Source organism: Gossypium arboreum, chromosome 2 (genome assembly GCF_025698485.1).
Source record: "Gossypium arboreum isolate Shixiya-1 chromosome 2, ASM2569848v2, whole genome shotgun sequence".
Taxonomy (NCBI): Eukaryota; Viridiplantae; Streptophyta; class Magnoliopsida; order Malvales; family Malvaceae; genus Gossypium; species Gossypium arboreum.
Window position 1 is genome coordinate 21,861,840 of NC_069071.1, and position 23,386 is coordinate 21,885,225.

Genomic DNA, 23,386 nt, shown 5'->3' on the forward strand with positions numbered 1-23,386 from the left:
CCAAAGAAGATTCTAAAAATAATTATATCATAAGCCTAAATGCATAAAATGTTATCACATTGCAATATTTTTTGTTGAAGTATATTTTTAAAAAAATTAAGTTTAAGAAAAATATTCTTAATAACATAGAATGTAAAACAAAAACAAAATTTGTTTGCAAAATAAATATAATTATAAGAGTTACAACGTCATCAAAAAAAATTATACCTATGCTATTGATTAAGCGGCCGGGGTAGGTTTTGCTGGGATAGGGCCAGAACATGCAGCTGGATTTTGTTTACCACTAACTTTAGGCTTCACATTAGAACATTGTGATACTGCAGATCCAGTCGGTCCACTGTGCGTAATTTCAGTGTCTGCAAGTTCCACATTTTCACAAGGCAAAGTAGCACTACAAATAATCTTTGACAGCTTCTGGACGCGCAGAAGTGCCGTGAATGTTTTTGAAACTAATGTTGCTTAGTTTAACTTTTGATTCTTCCTGCATCAACAAAATAATGATTCAATGATCAGTTAACTCTTTTTGGTCTCTTACGATTTTGATAAATATGTACATACATTTATTTTGCATTTGTTCCATGGGCAATATTTCTGATCAATTATAATAGGAGAACTAACATTGGTCACGGTAATATCCTCAAAGTGAATGTTCGAACAAGTGCCAGGTTCAGCACCTGGCCAAGTTTTTATCCTAACACCATTGGAAGTATTAGTCATGGTGCAATTTTTTACTATAACTCCATTAACTGGCTCTTCATTTTTAAACAATCCAAGACTGCCAATACTGATACCATGTCCTGGTCCACAAGTTACTCCATTGATAACCAAATTTTTGGAACCATCCCCAATTAAAACACAATCATCACCAGTTTTAATCTTTGAGTTAAGAACATTGACCCCATCTGATCTCCCAATGTGAATCCCATCTGTGTTTGGGCTTTCGTCAGGAGCAGATATGGTGAAATGTTCGAAAGTAATGTTTTTGCATCCTAGAACATTAGCCTGGAACTACTTGCTGTCTTTGGTAGCTATATCTTGTATCATTGCGTTGGTTAAAAAATCAAACCTTAGGTTCTGTTTAATTCTAGAATGAAACAAAAAATAATTATTACTTAAATCTATTTATAAAAACAAAAGTCATACCTTCTCAATAAGAAAATAACTTACAATAGGAAGTGAACCACAATAATCATGACCTTTGCAACCTTCCCTTTTATAAGCAGTGTAACACCCCAAACCCGGCCTGGAAGTTTGGCTCGAACTTGGCGTGTCACATTGAAGTGTTTTTCGAAAACCATGTTTCCATTAAAAACCCTTCTTAATAATTAAAAACTTATACCCTTTTTAAACCTTGTTAGAAAACCTCAATTGAATAACATTCTTAACAACTTTGTAAAAATCTTGGTAGTTGTGGAAACTTACTTTAAAAACAATTGCGGTTACGTGATGTTTTGAACAACGATGAGTTGCTTTGGAAAATCGTGTTCTAATACTAGCAATTATAAGAACAATAAATAAAATTCCAAATTTGAAATCCGAAAATTACAACGGCTTTACTACAACCCACATAAAAACATTTAAAAGCAATAATCAAAAGCGTAACATAAATAGTGTGTGTGGCTTCCTCCGAGCCCTCGCATGACCCGATCCATCTAAGGTGGAAATTACCGAAGGTTAATAAACGGGTGAGTTTACGAAAACTCAGTGAAATCCCTACTATAAAAAGGAACGATCAGGTCATATAAAAGAATTAAAATCGCCCCACCTTTACTTGCGCCAAGATCAATTGGGCCTTAGCCCACTATAATGACAGATGCAGATAGGCTTTAACCCATTACGAATAAGAAACATTATCGAACTAGAATCGAATCGTAATCGAATCGAATCGGTGATGTAATCGTAATCAAAATCGATGATCGTAATGTAATCGAATCAAAATCATTATCAAGTAATGTAATCAAAATCAAAATGTGAATGCAATCCCAACCCAATCCAATCGATACACCCCGTACCAACCCTACACTCCATGTGGGAATAGCTCAACCCACCCAAATTTACACTCCACAGTTGCGGCATTGATTGCCGAATGCATATTGTGACAGAGTCACCAGATCTGATATTTGTGGCATAGCCACGAGATTAGATAATGTGGCAAAGCCACTTAATGAAATACATGGCACAAAGCCATCGATAACTGTAATAACTTGGCATATAGCCATCGGTGGATTTGTAATATAACCGCACACGACCTTCGATAAATATGATCGACATAGAGTCGTCAACAAATATGTTAGGCACATAGCCACAGGTAAATACGTTTGGCACGAAGCCATAGTCAAGATGGCACAAAGCCATATTTAGGTTGGCAGAGAGCCATTAATAACGGGTCTATAATCGGTACGAAGCCCACAACAACGGCACACAGCCTTCGGTAACGTGATCGGCACTCAGCCATCGATCGGTCAACAGATATTGTGACAGAGTCACTAGATACAGATATTGTGGCAGAGCCACCAGAACAGATATTTGTGGCATAGCCACCAGAATGCTTCCTCCGTAAAAAATCCCAACCCATGCAACATGTCATGTATGCAGAATGTCATGCCCATATTTGAATCAAACAATCACAGTCAAGTCATTCATATCACCAACATATATTCACAATCAAATCCACAACCACACAAATCCAAGTCACCACTTGCCCACAAGGGCAAAATAAATCATCTAACACCCTAGGGGCAAAATGGTAATTTTACCCCACAAAGGTATCTCGGTAATTCTACCCTACAGGGGTATTTCAGTATTTCTACCCTACAAGGGTATTTCGATAATTCTACCCTACGGGGGTATTTCGGTAATTCTACCCTATAAGGGTATTTTAGTAATTCTACCCTATAGGGGTATTTCGATAATTCTACCCTACAGGGGTATTTTAGTAATTTCACAATTGAGGGTAAAATAGTAATTCTGTAAATCGAGGGCGAAACGATAATTTTGTAAACCAAGGGTAAACCAGTAATTCTATAAATCGAGGGTAAAACGGTAATTTTACAAATCGAGGGTAAAACAGTAATTCTGTAAACTGAGGGTAAAACGATAATTCTGTAAATCGAGGGTAAAACAGTAATTTTACAAATTGAGGGTAAAACGGTAATTCTATAAATCGAGGGTAAAATAGTAATTCTGTAAACTGAGGGTAAAATGGTAATTTTGTAAATCGAGGGTAAAATGGTAATTCTATAAATCAAGGGTACTTTGGTAATTTTATAAGTCGAGGGTATTTTAATAATTTTACAGGTCGAGGGTATTTTAGTAATTTCACAAATCAGGGGTATTTTGGTAATTTTACAAACTAGGGGTATTTTGATAATTTTACAAACCAGGGGTACTTTGGTAATTTTACAAACCAGGGGTATTTTGGTAATTTTATAAACAAAGGGTATTTTAGTAATTTTACAAACCAGGTATTTTGGTAAGTTTGTAAACCAAGGGTATTTTAGTAATTGGTAAACTAAAGTATTCTAAACATAGATAACAATACGAATGGGCCTAAAGCCTATTCTCGGCCCAAACGGGCCCACACGCTCGTGTGGCCCTTTTAGCCCAAACCTAGCCACAGATATGCGATTCACCTAGCATAGTCCAATATTTACTACACAATCAAACAACTTATCCAATTGGGCCCGTAGGCCCATTAGGCCCACATGGCCCATTTCAGCCCATCGCGGCCCGAAGTAGCCATCCTACAGCTAGAGTAGCGAGAAATACACACCTGATTGGAGACTGGAGTTAATCCACGCTCCGAGCACTCTTAGCCGACGCCCAACCCAAACGAGCACGCCATAAAGCGAAAGGGATCAGCCAAGAAAGGTACCTTTACTCTCCTCATGGTTCTCTCTATTTAAAGCCAGCTTCCCATCCACTCTTATGTTAGCTTCCCGATGTGGGATCCCTCCAACATCAGAGTTTAAATTCAACACCAACTCTTGCCGCCCCCTGTTAGCAAAATAAATGCTCTTTGCTTGCCATGGGATTCAACCCATGCCTCCCTCGATGCTCCACACTTTTTACCACTAAGCCACAAGGCTTTTTGTGTCACATTTCTCCAACAATATTCTTAAGGCCTACCCTCTTTTTCGTGGTTTGATTCACCTTAAACCAAATTTTTGCTAGAGTCCGTGTTTAAACCCAGGACTTCTCCAAGACTTCTCAACACACTTAACCACTAAAACAAGCCTTCATTAACGAAATTTGCATGCACAATGAATATTATAAGTCGCCTTCAACCGCTCCCATGCTCAAGGCCCAAAACTTCTAGGCCCAAATTCAGGGTGTTACAACTCTACCTCCCTTAAAGAATTTTCGTCCTCGAAATTTCCATCTAACAGGTAGTCGTGTAACATCTACCCCACTACGCTACCATCACAAGACTCGATCCTACTATCACTATCACACTTCAACTAGAACTTGAAACATCTCATACATACAACACTTATTCACCGAAGCAGACACATATTTATCACACATATAGACAATTTCTATATCCAAACATCACATCCACATAAAATAAATACCAAATTTAAATTCAGACCAATATCTAAGGAATCCATAGTATTTCAATTTCTAAATAGACAAAAGTATTCAGAAGACTTACAATTAATGCAGGAGACTCGGTGTGCCACACTTTTTAAGAGAAATACTTCAAACAGACCACGTGGTTGAAAATAATTTTCTAAAATTCAACCTTTGAAAACCCAATCCACAGCCGAGTTGTTGCAACCCAAGCTCTGATACCACTAAATGTAACACCCCAACCCCAGCCTGGAAGTTTGGCTCGAACTTGGCGTGTGACAGCCCAAAATTGACCCTAGTCGGAATGTGGTTTCGGGACCACAAAACCAAGGCATAAAAATAATTTAAAATTTATTTTGATGCCTATGATATGTGTTAAATTGTGTGTGACATTTTTGATGATTTGATTTAGTGTTATAAATGTGAATTTCACTAGAAAGGGCCTAGTAGTAAACTTTGAAAGTATGATGTGGGATGACTAGTTGATCATGCATGCAAAAATAAGGGATTTGCATGTCAAATTTCCCCAAAAGAAGCATAGTGGCCGGCCAAGGTAGGTGTTGATGGGCAAGGGAAACATGTTTCCAACATGTTTGGTTAGTGAGTTATGTATGAAGAAATAAAATAAGAATTAGCATTAAAGAAATGAACAAAAAAAAAAAGATGAGCATGGATGCCCCCCCTATTGCCGTGCAACTAAGAAAGAAAACAAAAAAAAAATTTGTTCATCCTTGTTCTCTCCTTTTTGGCCGAAAATACTAAGAGGAAGAAGAGATTTTTGCTTCATTTTCTTTGTTTAGAAGAGATCTAGAAGGAAATTTGGCTAAACTTGCATCAAGAGTAAGGTATGTATGAGGTTGTGTTATGAGTTTCATGCATGTTTTAGTTGCTAACTTGATGTTCATGTTAGCCATGGTTCAAATCCTTGTTATGCCATGGGAATGGTATTTGGCCAAAGTTGTTATTGTGTTAAAGCCATTGCATGCTAAATGTGAAGCTTGCTAATGATGCATGCAATGATGGATTTTCTACTCTTGAAATTTCTTTGTAGCCATCTTGAGTAAGACATTGAGTTTTCTTTTGTTTAACCATGATTGAAGTTGAAAGGGCATGATTGTGATGTATTCGGCCATGATGCATTCATGAGCATGGTTCATGCTTCTTGCATGTTAGTAAAAATTTGTGTTTTGGATGGCTATGGACACCTTGAAATTGACCTTGCACCTATATGTGTATATATGATTGCACATGATATTTTGATTATGAAGAAAGTGATAAATATGTTGTTTAAAGAAGAAATTTGTTGAAGAATGTTGTGAAATTTGCATGTACAATCGGCCTAGTACACATATGATGTGAAAATCTTGCAATTTATTGTTGATTTTGTGCAAGTATGACTAAGTATAATCGGCCACATGGGGGAATTATTGTGCATGTATTCGGTTAGAGGCAAGCTTAATGATGCCTATTCTTGACTTAGGTAATCGGCTACCTTGTTGTGAGCTAAGGCCGAATGTGTGCGTAATTAAAGAAAATTGACTAAAGTGCTTAGTTATGTGATGTTGAGTCAATGATATGTGTATTCGCCAAGGCTAGCAAGCGAGACTTTAATGAATTGAATTTGTTTGAATTAGCTCAAGAGCTTAGAGGGCCACAATTGGATAAGGGGAAGGAGAAAGTGATCGATTAGCCGTCGAAGCCGTTCGACAACATCCGAGGTAAGTCCTCAAGAAATGACCCTACTCGAATTATGTGAAATGAAATATGGATGTGTAATGATTATTGATTTATGTGTGTATGAGTATTTGAATGATACCCGGCTAAGTCCCAAGGCGATTATGCAAGTGATATGTTTGTGTTTGAGCCTTAGTAACGAAAATGAAACATGGATGTGTAATGATTATTGATGTATGTGTGTGCATGAGCAATTGAATGATATCCGGCTAAGTCCCAAGACATTTATGCTAGTAATTATATCCGGTTAAGACCAAGGCCATTGTGCTAGTGACCACATCCGGGCTAAGACCAAGGCATTCGTGCAAGTTGTTAAATCCGGGCTAATACCAAGGCATTTGTGCAAGTCGTTCTATCCGGCTAAGACCAAGGCATTCGTGCATGTGGTTATATCCGGTTGTATTCAAGAAGCTTGGGCTGAAGGTGAGCGTTGGTTGCTGTAATAAATTTAATTAGTACGCTCGAAAAGCCCAAAGGAAAAGGTATGTTTATATGTGCATTGGAAAAGTCGATATGTTTGAGTAACATTCGTTCAATCGACTAACGAATTTTCAGCTATTGAATTGGTTGATATCTTGTGAAAGTATACAATGATGAAGTGTGATGTAAGTATGATTATGTGAATGTGTATTAATGAAATGATTCATTTGGCTATGTGAGTGTAATGCCTTAGTTAAAGCTGATTTTATTGCTTGAGACTTACTAAGCATAAAAATGCTTACCCCGTTGCTTTGGCTCTCTGTTTTATAGATTTTGCTCGTTAGCGATCGGATTCGGGATCATTAAAGTCGAAGTCATCTACACTATCAAAGCCTCCATTTTGGGTATAATTTTGGTTGAACTTTGAAATGGCATGTATAGGACTACCCTATTGTAGAAGGTCATGTACCTTTCGGTTTTATGTAAGCTTGGATAGCCATGCAAAATGGCTTAGATCGTTGTTAGTATGATTCTATAATCGTTTGTATGATTATCATTATGGGGTATGGAATGGTTTTGAAAAGATTAGCCATTGGAATGGTTAATCATGATCACACTTGTGCTATGTATGCAAAAAGGGCCTATTGAATCGTGGAAATCATGAAATAGGTAAAGGTTACCTTGAAAACAGATGCTGGCAGCAGCAGTGGTGTGGTTTTGAAAAATCACCAAAATTTGTAGGAATGGTATTAAATAGTGAATAAGTTATGTAAATGAACCTTGATGAGTCTACTTTCATATGGAAGAAACGAAACGGTCATAGGAGTTACTTGTTAAGAGATATTAAAGTTATTGTGAGACAGGGCCAGAACGGTTTCTGGGTCCCCTGTCGCGACTTTAAAAATTTGCTATAAATTATCCAGAAATAATTAGAAGTCATGCCTTATATGTGCAGATTCCATTTTGAGTCTAGTTTCATTAGAAACAAACGGCACCAGTATTAAAGCCCTGTACAGAGAGATATTCAAGTTGTAACGCGAGAAGGTCAGAGCAGTCGATCCCTGTAACATGGGTGACTTTAACTAATAAACTGTACCAATTGGCCTGACCAAAAATTCTAGAAATAAATCCATGGAAGAATATATGAGTCTAAATTCAGGGAAAATTTACGGAATCAGTTTCTGAGTTTTGAAACTAGAGATATGATTTTTAAGGCGACAGTGATGCAGTTTTCCAGCCTGTCTGGAAATGCCAAATTGGTCGGTACTTTAAGAGGATTTAGCTCGTCAACCCCTCGCGTCCGACATCAGCGAGGGTCTCGGGCTCGGGGTGTTACAATTTTATTGGTATCAGAGCTACGGTTTAGTCGATTCTAGGACTACCGTGATATGTTTGGGGTCTAGCTATACATACCATTAAATGATGAATTGATAGTGTGGTGATTTCTGACAATTTGATTTTGTGTTTGTTTATAGCAATGGATCCCGATCCCAACCGAGCAATAGCTGATGATGTAGAGAGTGTGGCGCTGCTCCGCGCAAGGGACAAATGCCATGGACTCTCAACCTATGGCCAGCAATCCGAATGATGAGGCTAGGCAAGCCTTTTATAGTGTGATGAATGATTGGTTTAACCAATACATTCGAACTAACACTACTGTTCCACAACCTCCATTCCGACAAATGCAACCCCGACCTACAATACCTCCGTGAATCGACCAAATAAGGTCAAGTAAGCCCTCGATCGATAGGATTCAAAACATGGGGCCACTGAATTTAAAGCTACGGATGATGACGATGCCGAGCAAGCTGAATTTTGGTTGGACAACACTATCCGGTGCTCGATGAGCTATCTTGTACACCGATGAGTGCTTAAAGTGTACCATCTCCTTGTTACGTGATTCCGCCTACTATTGGTGGAGTACTCGACTTGTGGTGCCTAGAGAGCAAGTGACTTGGGAGTTCTTTCAAACCGAGTTCAAAAAAGTATATCGATCGAGATTCATCGACCGAAGCGAAAGGAATTTCTTGATCTTAAGCAAGGCTCTATGTCGATTACGACTACGAACGAAAATTTGTGAGGCTTAGCCAGACGCTGCGAGAATGCATTTCGTCCAAGCTATTATGTGTAAACGCCGAGGATGGGCTGAATGATGATATAAGGATGTTCGTTGGTAATCTCGAAATACGAGAGTTTGTAGTACTTGTTGAGCGAGCTTGTAAAGTCAAGAGCTTAGGAAGGAGAAACAAAAGTTGATGTGGAACCGGAGAATTCGAAAAGGTCCTCGGAAAGTCTCTTCAACAGCATCAAGAGATTTCGAGATGATGTGAGCCGGTCTAGAGGAGCTTGGGCTTTTCTAGACGAGATCGCGGTCGACCTCCTGTGACCACACGAGTCACTCCGATCGCCATGGTGGAAATGATCGCCGAGAGAGCGCGAGTGTCTCAGATTGTGGCAAATGGCATTCGGGAGTCAGAGGTTCCGTGATCGCTCTGCTATAAGTGTGGATCGGTGACCACTTTATCAAGGACGCCCGAGGTTGCTTGAACAAAATGTAAGTCAAAGTGGAAACCCGGTGCTACCATCGCCGAGGTAGGCCATCCAAATGCGGGCAATGCTAGTGGCGGTCGAGAGGGTCGAGAGATGCTACAACGAGACCCGAGGCTCAGACTCTGCTAGGACTTATGCCATACGCAAGACGCGAGGATGTTGCCTCACCGATGTTATTACCGGTACTTTCACTCTTTTCGATACTAATGTGATTGCTTTGATTGACCCCGGTTCTACTCATTCTTATATATGTGAAACCTTAGCATCCAAAGAAGACTTTGCCTATTGAGTCTCTCGAGTTTGTAATTCGGTGTCAAACCCTTGGGTCATTACGTGCTTGTCAACAAAGTGTGCAAGAAAAGTCCCTTAGTATTCCGAGGTTCTTGTTTTCCGACGGACTTGATGCTTTTGCCGTTCGATGAATTCGACGTTATTCTTGGTTTGGATTCGTTGACCATGCATGATGCGGTTGTAAATTGCAAAAGCAAGACTATCGATCTGAGGTGCGCGAATAACGAGATAATTCAGGTTGAGTCTACGGACTTAAAGGGGTTGCCAGCTGTAATATCAGCAATGTTGGCCCGGAAATATGTAAGAAAAGGGTGCGAAGCATACCTTGCGTATGTGCTCGATGACGAGGAGTCAGAAAAGAAACCCGAATCGATGCCGTGGTTTGTGAATACCGGATGTTTTCCTCAAGAATTGCGGGTTTACCACCGTTCGAAATAGAGTTTGGCATCGAATTGGTACCTAGTACCACTCCAATTTCGATAGCTCCGTATCGTATGGCACCGACGGAATTAAAGGAGTTGAAAGCTCAGTTGCAAGAATTGGTGGATAGAGGTTTTGCCCGCCCGAGTTTTTCGCCTTGGGGTGCGCCAGTGTTGTTTGTGAAAAAGAAAGATGGGACCATGAGGTTGTGCATCGACTATCGTTAGCTTAATAAAGCGACGATAAAGAACAAATATCCGTTACCGCGTATTGATGACTTGTTCGATCAACTGAAGGGAGCCTCAGTGTTCTCGAAAATAGATTTGAGATCGGGCTATTATCAATTGCGAATTCAAGATTCGGACGTACCTAAGACTGCCTTCAGAACGAGATATGGTCACTACGAGTTTCTAGTGATGCCGTTTGGACTTACTAATGCCCCTGCGGTATTTATGGGTTTGATGAATCGGATCTTCAGACCATATTTAGATCGGTTCGTAGTCGTATTCATTGATGACATCTTGGTCTATTCAAGAAATGAGACCGAACATGCTGAACACCTGAGGTTAGTGCTGCAAATTCTACGGGATAAGCAATTATATGCTAAGTTCAGCAAGTGTGAGTTCTGGTTAAGAGAGGTTAGCTTCTTGGGGCATGTGATATCTCATCGGGCATTCGAGTCGACCGAACAAAATTTCAGCCATACTTAATCTGAAGCCTCAGAAATATTACCGAGGTTCGGAGCTTTTTGGGGCTTGCCGGTTATTACCGACGATTTGTAAAAGGTTTCTCAACGATCCCACGGCAATGACGAATCTACTTCAAAAGGATGTTAAGTTCGAATGGACGGAGAAATGTCAGAAGAGTTTCGATCAATGAAAACTTATTTAATCAAGCCCCAATTCTAGTGCAACCCGAATCGGCAAAGAGTTTGTCATCTATAGTGACGCCTCCCTACTTGGGTTAGGTTGTGTATTGATGCAAGAAGGTCGAGTTGTGGCCTATCGCGCGAGGCAATTAAAGCCACATGAGAAAAATTATCCGACCCATGATCTCGAATTGGTCGCCATCGTATTCGCCTTAAAGATTTGGCGACATTACTTATTTGGTGAGAGGTGCCATGTGTACTCGGATCACAAAAGTCTCAAATATTTGATGACCCAAAGAGACTTAAATCTGCGACAAAGACGTTGGCTCGAGCTGTTAAAGGATTATGAGCTGGTCATTGACTATCACCCGGGAAAGGCGAATGTGGTTGCGGATGCCTTGAGTCGTAAATCATTATTCGCTTTACGAGCGATGAATGTGCACTTGTCCGTTTGATCCGACAACGTGTTAGTAGCTGAATTGAAAGCCAAACCATTATTGATACATCAAATTTGTGAGGCTCAGAAGGTCGACGATGAGTTGGTTGCAAAACGGGCCGAGTGTGTTCCGAATAAGAAATCGGAGTTTCAGATCGATGATGACGATTGTTTGAGGTTTAGAAGTCGTCTGTGTGTTCCAAAGAATTCGGAACTTATTTCGATAATTCTGAACGAAGCCCATTGTAGCCAAATGGCAATCCACCCGGGAAGTACGAAGATGTACAACGATTTGAAACGTCGGTTTTGGTGGCATGGTATGAAACGAGACATCTCCGACTTTGTTTCGAGGTGTTTAATATGTCAACAAGTGAAAGCGGAACATCAAGTGCCTTCAGGATTACTTCAGCCGATCACGATACCCGAGTGGAAATGGGATCGAGTCACAATGGACTTCGTGATTCGACCGCCATTGTCGGTGAGTAAGAAGGATGCGATTTGGGTCGTTGTAGATAGATTGACTAAGTCGGCTCACTTTGTCCCCGTACGTACGGATTTTTCAATGGACAAATTAGCCGAATTGTACGTTTCTCAGATTGTGAGATTACACGGGGTGCCTATTTCTATCGTGTCGGATAGAGATCCGAGATTTACCTCGCGATTTTGGAAGAAGTTGCAAGAAGCTTTGGGTACCAAGTTGCATTTCAAAGACCGCCTTTCACCCCCAAACCGATGGTCAATCCGAGCGGATAATTCAGATACTTGAGGATATGTTGAGATGTTGCATCCTCGAGTTCAGTGGTTCATGGGAACGGTATTTGCCTTTGATTGAATTCGCTTATAACAATAGTTTTCAATCAAGTATTAGGATGGCACCTTACGAGGCTTTGTACGGTCGTAAATGCCGTACACCATTGTTTTGGACTGAGCTCGGTGAAAGCAAAATTTTCGGGTAGATTTGATTAGAGATCTTTGAGCAGAAAGTGAAAGTAATCCGTGAAAGTCTGAAGATAGCCTCCGATCGTCAGAAGTCGTACGCGGATCTGAAGCGTAAGGACATCGAGTATCAGGTGGGAGATAAAGTGTTTCTCAAGGTTTCGCCTTGGAAAAAGATGCTCGATTCGTAGTAAGGGCAAGTTGAGCCCGAGGTTCATTGGACCATATGAGATATCCGAGCGAGTCGGTCCAGTGGCATATCATCTGATTTTGCCCCCTGAACTCGAAAAGATTCACGATGTCTTTCATGTTTCGATGCTTCGACGCTATAGATCTGATCCATCGCACGTGATTAGTCCATCGGAGGTTGAAATTCAAGCCAATATGAGTTATGAGGAAGAACCGATTCGTATCCTATCACGTGAAGTGAAAGAGTTGCGAAACAAGCGGGTTCCGCTAGTGAAAGTGTTATGGCTCAAACACGGGATAGAAGAAGCTACTTGAGAAACCGAGAACTCTATGAAAGAGCGATACCCAACCCTATTTACCGGTAAGATTTTCGGGGACGAAAATTTCTTAAGTGGGGAGAGTTGTGACAGCCCAAAATTGACCCTAGTCGGAATGTGGTTTCGGGACCACAAAAACCGAGGCATAAAAATAATTTAAAATTTATTTTGATGCCTATGATATGTGTTAAATTGTGTGTGACATTTTGATGATTTGATTTTGTGTTATAAATGTGAATTTCACTAGAAAGGGCCTAGTAGTAAACTTTGAAAGTATGATGGGAAGATGTGGGATGACTAGTTGATCATGCATGCAAAAATAAGGGATTTGCATGTCAAATTTCCCCAAAAGAAGCATAGTGGCCGCCAAGGTAGGTGTTGATGGGCAAGGAAACATGTTTCCAACATGTTTGGTTAGTGAGTTATGTATGAAGAAATAAAATAAGAATTAGCATTAAAGAAATGAACAAAAAAAAGATGAGCATGGATGCCCCCCATTGCTTAGTGCAACTAAGAAAGAAAACAAAAAAATTTTGTTCATCCTTGTTCTCTCCTTTTGGCCGAAAATACTAAGAGGAAGAAGAGATTTTTGCTTCATTTTCTTTGTTTAGAAGAGATCTAGAAGGAAATTTGGCTAAACTTGCATCAAGAGTAAGGTATGTATGAGGTTGTGTTATGAGTTTCATGCATGTTTTAGTTGCTAACTTGATGTTCATGTTAGCCATGGTTCAAATCCTTGTTATGCCATGGGAATGGTATTTGGCCAAAGTTGTTATTGTGTTAAAGCCATTGCATGCTAAATGTGAAGCTTGCTAATGATACATGCAATGATGGATTTTCTACTCTTGAAATTTCTTTGTAGCCATCTTGAGTAAGACATTGAGTTTTCTTTTTGTTTAACCATGATTGAAGTTGAAAGGGGCATGATTGTGATGTATTCGGCCATGATGCATTCATGAGCATGGTTCATGCTTCTTGCATGTTAGTAAAAATTTGTGTTTTGGATGGCTATGAAATTCGGCCTTGCACCTATATGTGTATATATGATTGCACATGATATTTTGATTATGAAGAAAGTGATAAATATGTTGTTTAAAGAAGAAATTTGTTGAAGAATGTTGTGAAATTTGCATGTACAATCGGCCTAGTACACATATGATGTGAAAATCTTGCAATTTATTGTTGATTTTGTGCAAGTATGACTAAGTATAATCGGCCACATGGGGGAATTATTGTGCATGTATTCGGTTAGAGGCAAGCTTAATGATGCCTATTCTTGACTTAGGTAATCGGCTACCTTGTTGTGAGCTAAGGCCGAATGTGTGCGTAATTAAAGAAAATTGACTAAAGTGCTTAGTTATGTGATGTTGAGTCAATGATATGTGTATTCGGCCAAGGCTAGCAAGCGAGACTTTAATGAATTGAATTTGTTTGAATTAGCTCAAGAGCTTAGAGGGCCACAATTGGATAAGGGAAGGAGAAAGTGATCGATTAGCCGTCGGCCGTTCGACAACATCCGAGGTAAGTCCTCAAGAAATGACCCTACTCGAATTATGTGAAATGAAATATGGATGTGTAATGATTATTGATTTATGTGTGTATGAGTATTTGAATGATACCTGGGCTAAGTCCCGAAGGCGATTATGCAAGTGATATGTTTGTGTTTGAGCCTTAGTAACGAAAATGAAACATGGATGTGTAATGATTATTGATGTATGTGTGTGCATGAGCAATTGAATGATATCCGGGCTAAGTCCCGAAGACATTTATGCTAGTAATTATATCCGGTTAAGACCAAGGCCATTGTGCTAGTGACCACATCCGGGCTAAGACCAAGGCATTCGTGCAAGTTGTTAAATCCGGCTAATACCAAGGCATTTGTGCAAGTCGTTCTATCCGGGCTAAGACCGAAGGCATTCGTGCATGTGGTTATATCCGGTTGTATTCAAGAAGCTTGGGCTGAAGGTGGCGTTGGTTGCTGTAATAAATTTAATTAGTACGCTCGAAAAGCCCAAAGGAAAAGGTATGTTTATATGTGCATTGGAAAAGTCGATATGTTTGAGTAACATTCGTTCAATCGACTAACGAATTTTCAGCTATTGAATTGGTTGATATCTTGTGAAAGTATACAATGATGAAGTGTGAAGTAAGTATGATTATGTGAATGTGTATTAATGAAATGATTCATTTGGCTATGTGAGTGTAATGCCTTAGTTAAAGCTGATTTTATTGCTTGAGACTTACTAAGCATAAAAATGCTTACCCCGTTGCTTTGGCTCTCTGTTTTATAGATTTTGCTCATTAGCGATCGGATTCGGGATCATTAAAGTCGAAGTCATCTACACTATCAAAGCCTCCATTTTGGGTATAATTTTGGTTGAACTTTGAAATGGCATGTATAGGACTACCCTATTGTAGAAGGTCATGTACCTTTCGGTTTTATGTAAGCTTGGATAGCCATGCGAAAATGGCTTAGATACGTTGTTAGTATGATTCTATAATCGTTTGTATGATGATCATTTGGGGTATGGGATGGTTTTGAAAAGATTAGCCATTGGAATGGTTAATCATGATCACACTTGTGCTATGTATGCAAAAAGGGCCTATTGAATCGTGGAAATCATGAAATAGGTAAAGGTTACCTTGAAAACAGATGCTGGCAGCAGCAGTGGTGTGGTTTTGAAAAATCACCAAAATTTGTAGGAATGGTATTAAATATGAATAAGTTATGTAAATGAACCTTGATGAGTCTACTTTCATATGGAAGAAACGAAACGGTCATAGGAGTTACTTGTTAAGAGATATTAAAGTTATTGTGAGACAGGGCTAGAACGGTTTCTGCGTCCCCTGTCGCGACTTTAAAAATTTTCTATAAATTATCCAGAAATAATTAGAAGTCATGCCTTATATGTGCAGATTCCATTTTGAGTCTAGTTTCATTAGAAACAAACGGCACCAGTATTAAAGCCCTGTACAGAGAGATATTCAAGTTGTAACGCGCAAAGGTCAGAGGAGTCGATCCCTGTAACATGGGTGACTTTAACTAATAAACTGTACCAATTGGCCCGACCAAAAATTCTAGAAATAAATCCATGGAGGGATATATGAGTCTAAATTCAGGGAAAATTTACGGAATCAGTTTCCGAGTTTTGAAACTCGAGATATGATTTTTAAGACGACAATGACGCAGTTTTCCAGCCTGTCTGGAAATGCCAAATTGGTCGGTACTTTAAGAGGATTTAGCTCGTCAACCCCTCGCGTCCGACACCGGCGAGGGTCTCGGGCTCGGGGTGTTACATGGCATGTCACATTGAAGTGTTTTTCGAAAACCATGTTTCCATTAAAAACCCTTCTTAATAATTCAAAACTTATACCCTTTTTAAACCTTGTTAGAAAACCTCAGCTGAATAACATTTTTAACAATTTTGTAAAAATCTTGGTAGTTGCGGAAACTTACTTTAAAAACAATTGCAGTTACGTGATGTTTTGAACAACAGTAGTTGCTTTGGAAAATCGTGTTCTAATACTAGCAATTATAAGAACAATAAATAAAATTCCAAATTTGAAATCCAGAAAATTACAACGGCTTTACTACAACCCACATAAAAACATTTAAAAGCAATAATCAAAACTGTAACATAAATAGTGTGTGTGGCTTCCTTCGAGCCCCTCGCAGCCCCGATCCATCTAAGGCTGGAAATTACCTGGAAGGTTAATAAACAGGGTGAGTTTACGAAAACTCGCAGAAATCCCTACTATAAAAAGGAACGATCGGTCATATAAAAGAATTAAAAATCGCCCCACCTTACTTGCGATTTCAAGATCAATTAGGCCTTAGCCCACTATAACAGACAAGATACGGATGGGCTTTAACCCATTACGAATAAGAAACATTATCGAAACTAGAATCGAATCGAATCGAATCGAATCAAAATCGGTGTGAGTAATCGAATCAAAATCGATGATCGTGTAATGTAATCGTAATCAAAATCGATTATCGAATGTAATCAAAATCAAAAAGTGAATGCAATCCCAACCCAATCCAGCCGTATACACCCCCGTACCAACCCTACACTCCATGTGGGGAATAGCTCAACCCACCCAGCCCTACACTCCACAGTTGCAGCATTGCTGCCAGAACAGATATTGTGACAGAGTCACCAGATACAGATATTTGTGGCATAGCCACCAGAATCAGATAATGTGGCAAAGCCACTTAACAGAATACATGGCACAAAGCCATCGATAACTGTAATAACTTCGGCATATAGCCATCAGTGACGGTAATATAACCGGTACACAGCCTTCGGTAAATATGATCGACACAGAGTCGTCAACAAATATGTTAGGCACATAGCCACAGGTAAATACGTTTGGCACGAAGCCATAGTCAAGATGGCACAAAGCCATATTTAGGTTGGCACAGAGCCATTAATAACGGGTCTATAATCGGCACGAAGCCCACAACAACGGCACACAGCCTTCGATAACGTGATCGGCACTCAGCCATCGATCGGTCAATGATATTGTGACAGAGTCACCAGATCTGAATATTGTGGCGAGCCACCGAAGCAGAATATTTGTGGCATAGCCACCGAATGCTTCCTCCGTACAAAATCCCAACCCATGCAACATGTCATGTATGCGAATGTCATGCCCATATTTGAATCAAACAATCACAGTCAAGTCATTCATATCACCAACATATATTCGCAATCAAATCCACAACCACACAAATCCAAGTCACCACTTGCCCACAAGGGCAAAACAAATATTTAACACTCTAGGGGCAAAATGGTAATTTTACCCCACAAAGGTATCTCGGTAATTCTACCCTATAGGGGTATTTCGGTATTTCTACCCTACAAGGGTATTTCGATAATTCTACCCTACGGGGGTATTTCGGTAATTCTACCCTATAAGGGTATTTTAGTAATTCTACCCTATAGGGGTATTTCGGTAATTCTACCCTACAGGGGTATTTTACTAATTTCACAATTGAAGGTAAAACAGTAATTCTGTAAATCGAGGGTAAAACGATAATTTTGTAAACCGAGGGTAAACCAGTAATTCTATAAATCGAGGGTAAAACAGTAATTTTACAAGTCGAGGGTAAAACAGTAATTCTGTAAACTGAGGGTAAAACGATAATTCTGTAAATCGAGGGTAAAATGGTAATTCTGTAAACTGAGGGTAAAACGGTAATTCTATAAATCGAGGGTAAAACAGTAATTTTACAAATTGAAGGTAAAACGGTAATTCTATAAATCGAGGGTAAAATAGTAATTCTGTAAACTGAGGGTAAAATGGTAATTCTGTAAATCGAGGGTAAAAAGGTAATTCTGTAAATCAAGGGTACTTTGGTAATTTTACAAGTCGAGGGTATTTTAATAATTTTACAAGTCGAGGGTATTTCAGTAATTTCACAAATCAGGGGTATTTTGGTAATTTTACAAACTAGGGGTATTTTGATAATTTTACAAACCAGGGGTACTTTGGTAATTTTACAAACCAGGGGTATTTTGGTAATTTTATAAACAAAGTGTATTTTAGTAATTTTACAAACCAGGTATTTTGGTAATTTTGTAAACCAAGGGTATTTTAGTAATTGGTAAACTAATGTATTCTAAACATAGATAACAATACGAATGGGCCTAAAGCCTATTTTCGGCCCAAATGGGCCCACACGCTCGTGTGGCCCTTTTAGCCCAAACCTAGCCACAGATATGCGATTCACCTAGCCTAGTCCAATATTTACTACACAATCAAACAACTTATCCAAGTGGGCCCGTAGGCCCATTGGGCCCACATGGCCCCTTTTGGCCCATCGCGGCCCGAAGTAGCCATCCTACAGCTAGAGTAGCGAGAAATACACACCTGATTGGAGACTGGAGTTAATCCACGCTCCGAGCACTCTTAGCCGACGCCCAACCCAAACGAGCACGCCATAAAGCGAAAGGGATCAGCCAAGAAAGGTACCTTTACTCTCCTCATGGTTTTCTCTATTTAAAGCCGACTTCCCATCCACTCTTATGTTAGCTTCCGATGTGGGATCCTCCAACATCGAGTTTAAATTCAACACCAACTCTTGCCACCCCTGTTAGCAAAATAAATGCTCTTTGCTTGCCATGGGATTCAACCCATGCCTCCCTCGATGCTCCACACACTTCGACCACTAAGCCACAAGGCTTTTGTGTCACAATTTCTCCAACAATATTCTTAAGGCCTACCCTCACACCTGTGGTTTGATTCACCTTAAACCAAATTTTTTGCTAGAGTCCAGGTTTAAACCTAGGACTTCTCCAGCACTTCTCAACACACTTAACCACTAAAATAAGCCTTCATTAACGAAATTTGCATGCACAACAGAATATTATAAGCTGCCTTCAACCGCTCCCATGCTCAAGGCCCAAAACTTCTAGGCCCAAATTCAGGGTGTTACAAGCAGTGGTTCCCTGGCCGTCGAAAACTCCTCCGCCAGACAATTTGAAATTTTCAATTCTATTGAAAGCAATCCCTTTAGGCTCATTGAAAGCACCAGGGTCTGCCGGAGCCTTCACAGTGCCTTGAACTTGAATAGAATTACTAGTATTAACATGGATGATATGGATAGAATTACTAGTATTAACATGGATGATATGGATAGAATTACTAGTATTAACATGGATGAAACAAAATTAAATTGAATTGCCATACTTTATTTTTATTTACTACAAAGAGAGAATGATTTCTGTCTTTTGTTTTGTTTCGAACCATCTTATATAGATAGAGTAAGGCCAAATTACAACCAACTAAACATTTTCTATTTTAATTAGCGTGGCTAAATAGTATGACCAAGTTTTGCTTACAATAATTAGCACTTCTTTTTCTTTTTGGAAGCAATTAACTCGTTAATTTGCCAACAAACTTGATATAGTAAAAATAATTAACTAACACGTGACGTAATATAACTATTTAAGGTTTCTATATATAAATGAAAATGATGAATAAAATTGTCGACTTAGCTCGATTGGCATCGACCTTGTTGCACATGCAGGAGACCGTGGGTTCGAGCATGTTGAAGGGCATTAATGATCTCCTATATTAAGGGTTGGGGAGGAGTTATGAGTAGTTCTAGGGATTGTATAAAAAAACGATGAATAAAATTATCCATTATTAATTTCTTTTCTATATTATATTAATAATTTATTATATGGTTAGATATAGATAATTAAATATGTATGTTTAATAATATTGAAAATTATAGTATTTTATTAATTATAAATATTTTTAAAATAAAAATTTATTAATAATATAATAATAATAAGCTTGACTTAAGTTAATTTTTATGTAAAAATAAAATCACCCATAAAGGTTAAGTCATTCTAGAAGGAAAGAAAAATGGCTTATTTTTGGTTGACTTGTAAGTTATTTTCCATTGACCAAACTGTTTTTCATGAGACAAACACAGGAAAATGTAGAAAATATTTTTCGGAAACCATTTTCAATGAAACAAACAGAGCCTGCCTTACTGAGTTGGTATCACAAGTCAAGCGAAACCAACTCTGGTGGGTAGATTACTTGAATTCAAAGTCTCATTGCAATTTCATATAATTATTTCATGTATCAGCAATGGTATAAAAGTGTAGTTATAATGCTACTAGGTATCTTTAAAAAACAAAATATGCAAGTATGCTTTTATTTTATTTCAATTTAATGGTAAGGTTTTTTTTTTAAAAAAATAATATCCATTCAATGAAAAAAAAGTACAAGTGAGGATCAAATCTCGGATAAATGTACAAAATAAGATGTAAATACAAAATGAATTACAAAAGAAAATCATACTTTGTTTGAATCAAGTTGAAAACTCTATCATATGTCGGTGTTTAGCCATTAGGCTGTGAAGATTAGACCTTGATGTGTATTGTTTTGTCATGCCTTCACTGCTGTTACAATGGGCACACCACAAGCACCCAATAAATGCAAAAATCTCGAGCAAAAATAGGCAAACTAAAGCTACTTGAGAGCTCTCAAAAATGGGAAATCGAACCCTTAGTAGAGGAGCCAAGTAATGCAATATTATGTTGGAAAAGAGGATGCTCATTCGCATGTCATTGGCGTCCACAGGCCGATACTATGCTGGCTAATACAAAACTCAATGAGAAGGAAGATAAAGGGGGAAGCAAGGGTTGATTTTCAGCCACATAATCGTCAACAACCACTTTGCCAGCCGAAAGGTTAAAGCCTTACTTTAATAGCAATGTTGACAACTTTGAAAGCTCATATTTAAATTACTCTTGCCACTAATATTTATAAAAAAATAATAATTTAAATAATCTAAATTAATAAACAATTCATAAATTATTTTAAAAAAATTACACGAATTGTCGTCTCCTACTACCCATATTTATCAAAGGAAAAACGGGTAAAATATATGCAATTACCTAGCCTAATTTTGGGAAATTTTGATTGGTGGAAAAAACCTATTACGACTAAAAGGCATAGTATTAAATTCTTCAATACTATTATCTCCTCTAAACGATCAAAACTTAACCCCCCGTGGCATCCCTCTATCTGTCTTCGATTTCTCCACTTTTATCGTGTTGTCTAAGATCACCGCCATCATCAATCCCACCATTATCGGCAGTGAGAACACGATGTTCACGAATGCACTAAATTGAAAAAATCATTCACTTTATTTTACCCTCTTTTATCATTGAAGATTATGGGATTGGAGTTTTCAAAAATAAAAATAAAAACACTTACTCAGGCTGTATCGGTGTGAGCGAGGCCATGATGGGATGGGTTCCAATATTGATTGCAGAATTGAGGGATGGAAATCCCTAAGAAGAGTGATAATCCTGTTATGATAAGGTTTCTCGTGTAATTCATGTTTCTGAATTGCAGACATGATAATCTAACGGAACCTGCAATCAACAAAGCAACAATATTTTCATTAAGGTTACTAAGATTAGATAAACCAATATTTAGTCCTAAATGAAATAAATTTTTTTCATCTTGGTCCATATTTGTCTTTGACAAAATTGGGAAATTTTGTCATGAACTTGGATTCGGATGATGTAACACTTTTAATTTACGACGCCATCACCTAAAATTTTAAAATCTAAAAAATGTAAGAAATATATTAGAATATTAATTAAAAAAATCAGGTGATGGCATAGTAGAATTTAATAATATCATTTTAGTGTACTTTAATGGAATCTAAATTTAAGGATTAAATTGAGAAAAGTTATCAAGTTCTTAAACTAATATGACCTTTTTTGCCAAAAAAAATTTATATCGAGCTCAAATTTGGATTAGTCGAGTAAAGATCTATATGACACCCCAAACTCGACCGGGACGGTCCGACCTAAATTTTGAGCGACACATTAGCCATCGAGGTGATTCTCTGAAAAACTACCACAAATCACACCAACCATCCATACTCACCATACATATACAGAATATTTCATACAAGCATTTACTCCTAAGAGCATGCTTTTCTAAATTAAACTATAAGTCATATAATAAGCGGAATAAGGCGTACCTAGATTTTGGCAAGTTGTACTAGCTGCAAAATGTCTCGTTAGATCATATGGGCAGTATCATATAATTCAAACAGCAAATTTAGCCAAACAAGCAAACATGGAGATTAAAAAATCCCAAAATTTAAAATAGACCAAAAAATCCAATTACAACCCTCTAAAAAATTGTTTTTAAATTGTCTAAATTTATCTAAGCCCCATTCCAATTCTCTAGGCTAGAAATGTCCCACATTCCCTTCTTGGGATTTTATAAGCTTGGCGAACATACTGTAAAAACAAAGTTTGTGTGATGGATCATTGAACTGCTGCCCTACTCGTTATCCCATGCACTAATTATCGTGAAGGGAGAAGAAAGCAAAGAGATGAGCTCAGGAAAGCTCAGTGAATACACATGTACACAACACAAGAAGACAGAGATCAATAATTTATGTACTAACCAATACTAAAATTTAGGGTAATAAATAAATTGATAATAAACTAAGTTTTCTTCTAAAGCTAAACAAATGTTTAAAAATATTTGTTTTCAAAACTTCGATAGCTTACTGGGCCATTTTGGTGGCTAATGTAATCTTCCGAATTCAAGTCTAACGTCTAGGCCGGGTTGGGGACGTTACATTTGCTGGCATCAGTGCCTAGTTTTTCTAAATTTGCATCGTGAAATTTTGAAATATGTTTGCATGTGTGCATCAAAAAGGGGTATTTTGGGAAAAACCACGCCACAAGATTTTTGAAAATTTTATTTTTCTGTAGGAAATTAAATCCAAGATTATTGTTAAAAATTTAGATAAATTGTGAACTTTAGATTGTGAACATTTAGGAGGATAAATAATGCTTCAACTTTTGTTTGAAAACTATAGATATACTTTAGATTTAAAACTTTAGAAAGATCACTATGAACACCAAAGGCTGACGTGGTAGGGGTTGGCCACGTAGGGCTGCACCTATAGAGTTACCCATTGTCCAGGGAGAAAACCCAATACCAGAGGAGGATTATGTTGAGAACGAAAATGGTGATGACACGATGACCCAGGTGATGTTGAGGATTTTACAAAGGGTTACTGGAGCCTAAACTGGATCACGAAGTGGGGGATCTGTTGTGGAGAGTGTAACACCCCTCACCCGTATCCGA

General features: G+C 38.4%; 1 long non-coding RNA gene and 1 pseudogene across 1 annotated transcript; both read right to left on the reverse strand.

Moving 5' to 3' along the window:
- Positions 1–219: 219 nt before the first annotated feature.
- On the reverse strand, positions 220–21,350 carry LOC108462609 (polygalacturonase-like; annotated as a pseudogene).
- LOC128285458 (uncharacterized) lies at positions 16,267–18,719 on the reverse strand. Its single transcript, XR_008275928.1, has 2 exons — positions 18,611–18,719; positions 16,267–16,437 (listed from the first exon to the last, which is right to left on the reverse strand). It is a non-coding gene; the product is annotated as an uncharacterized LOC128285458 (long non-coding RNA).
- Positions 21,351–23,386: the final 2,036 nt, after the last annotated feature.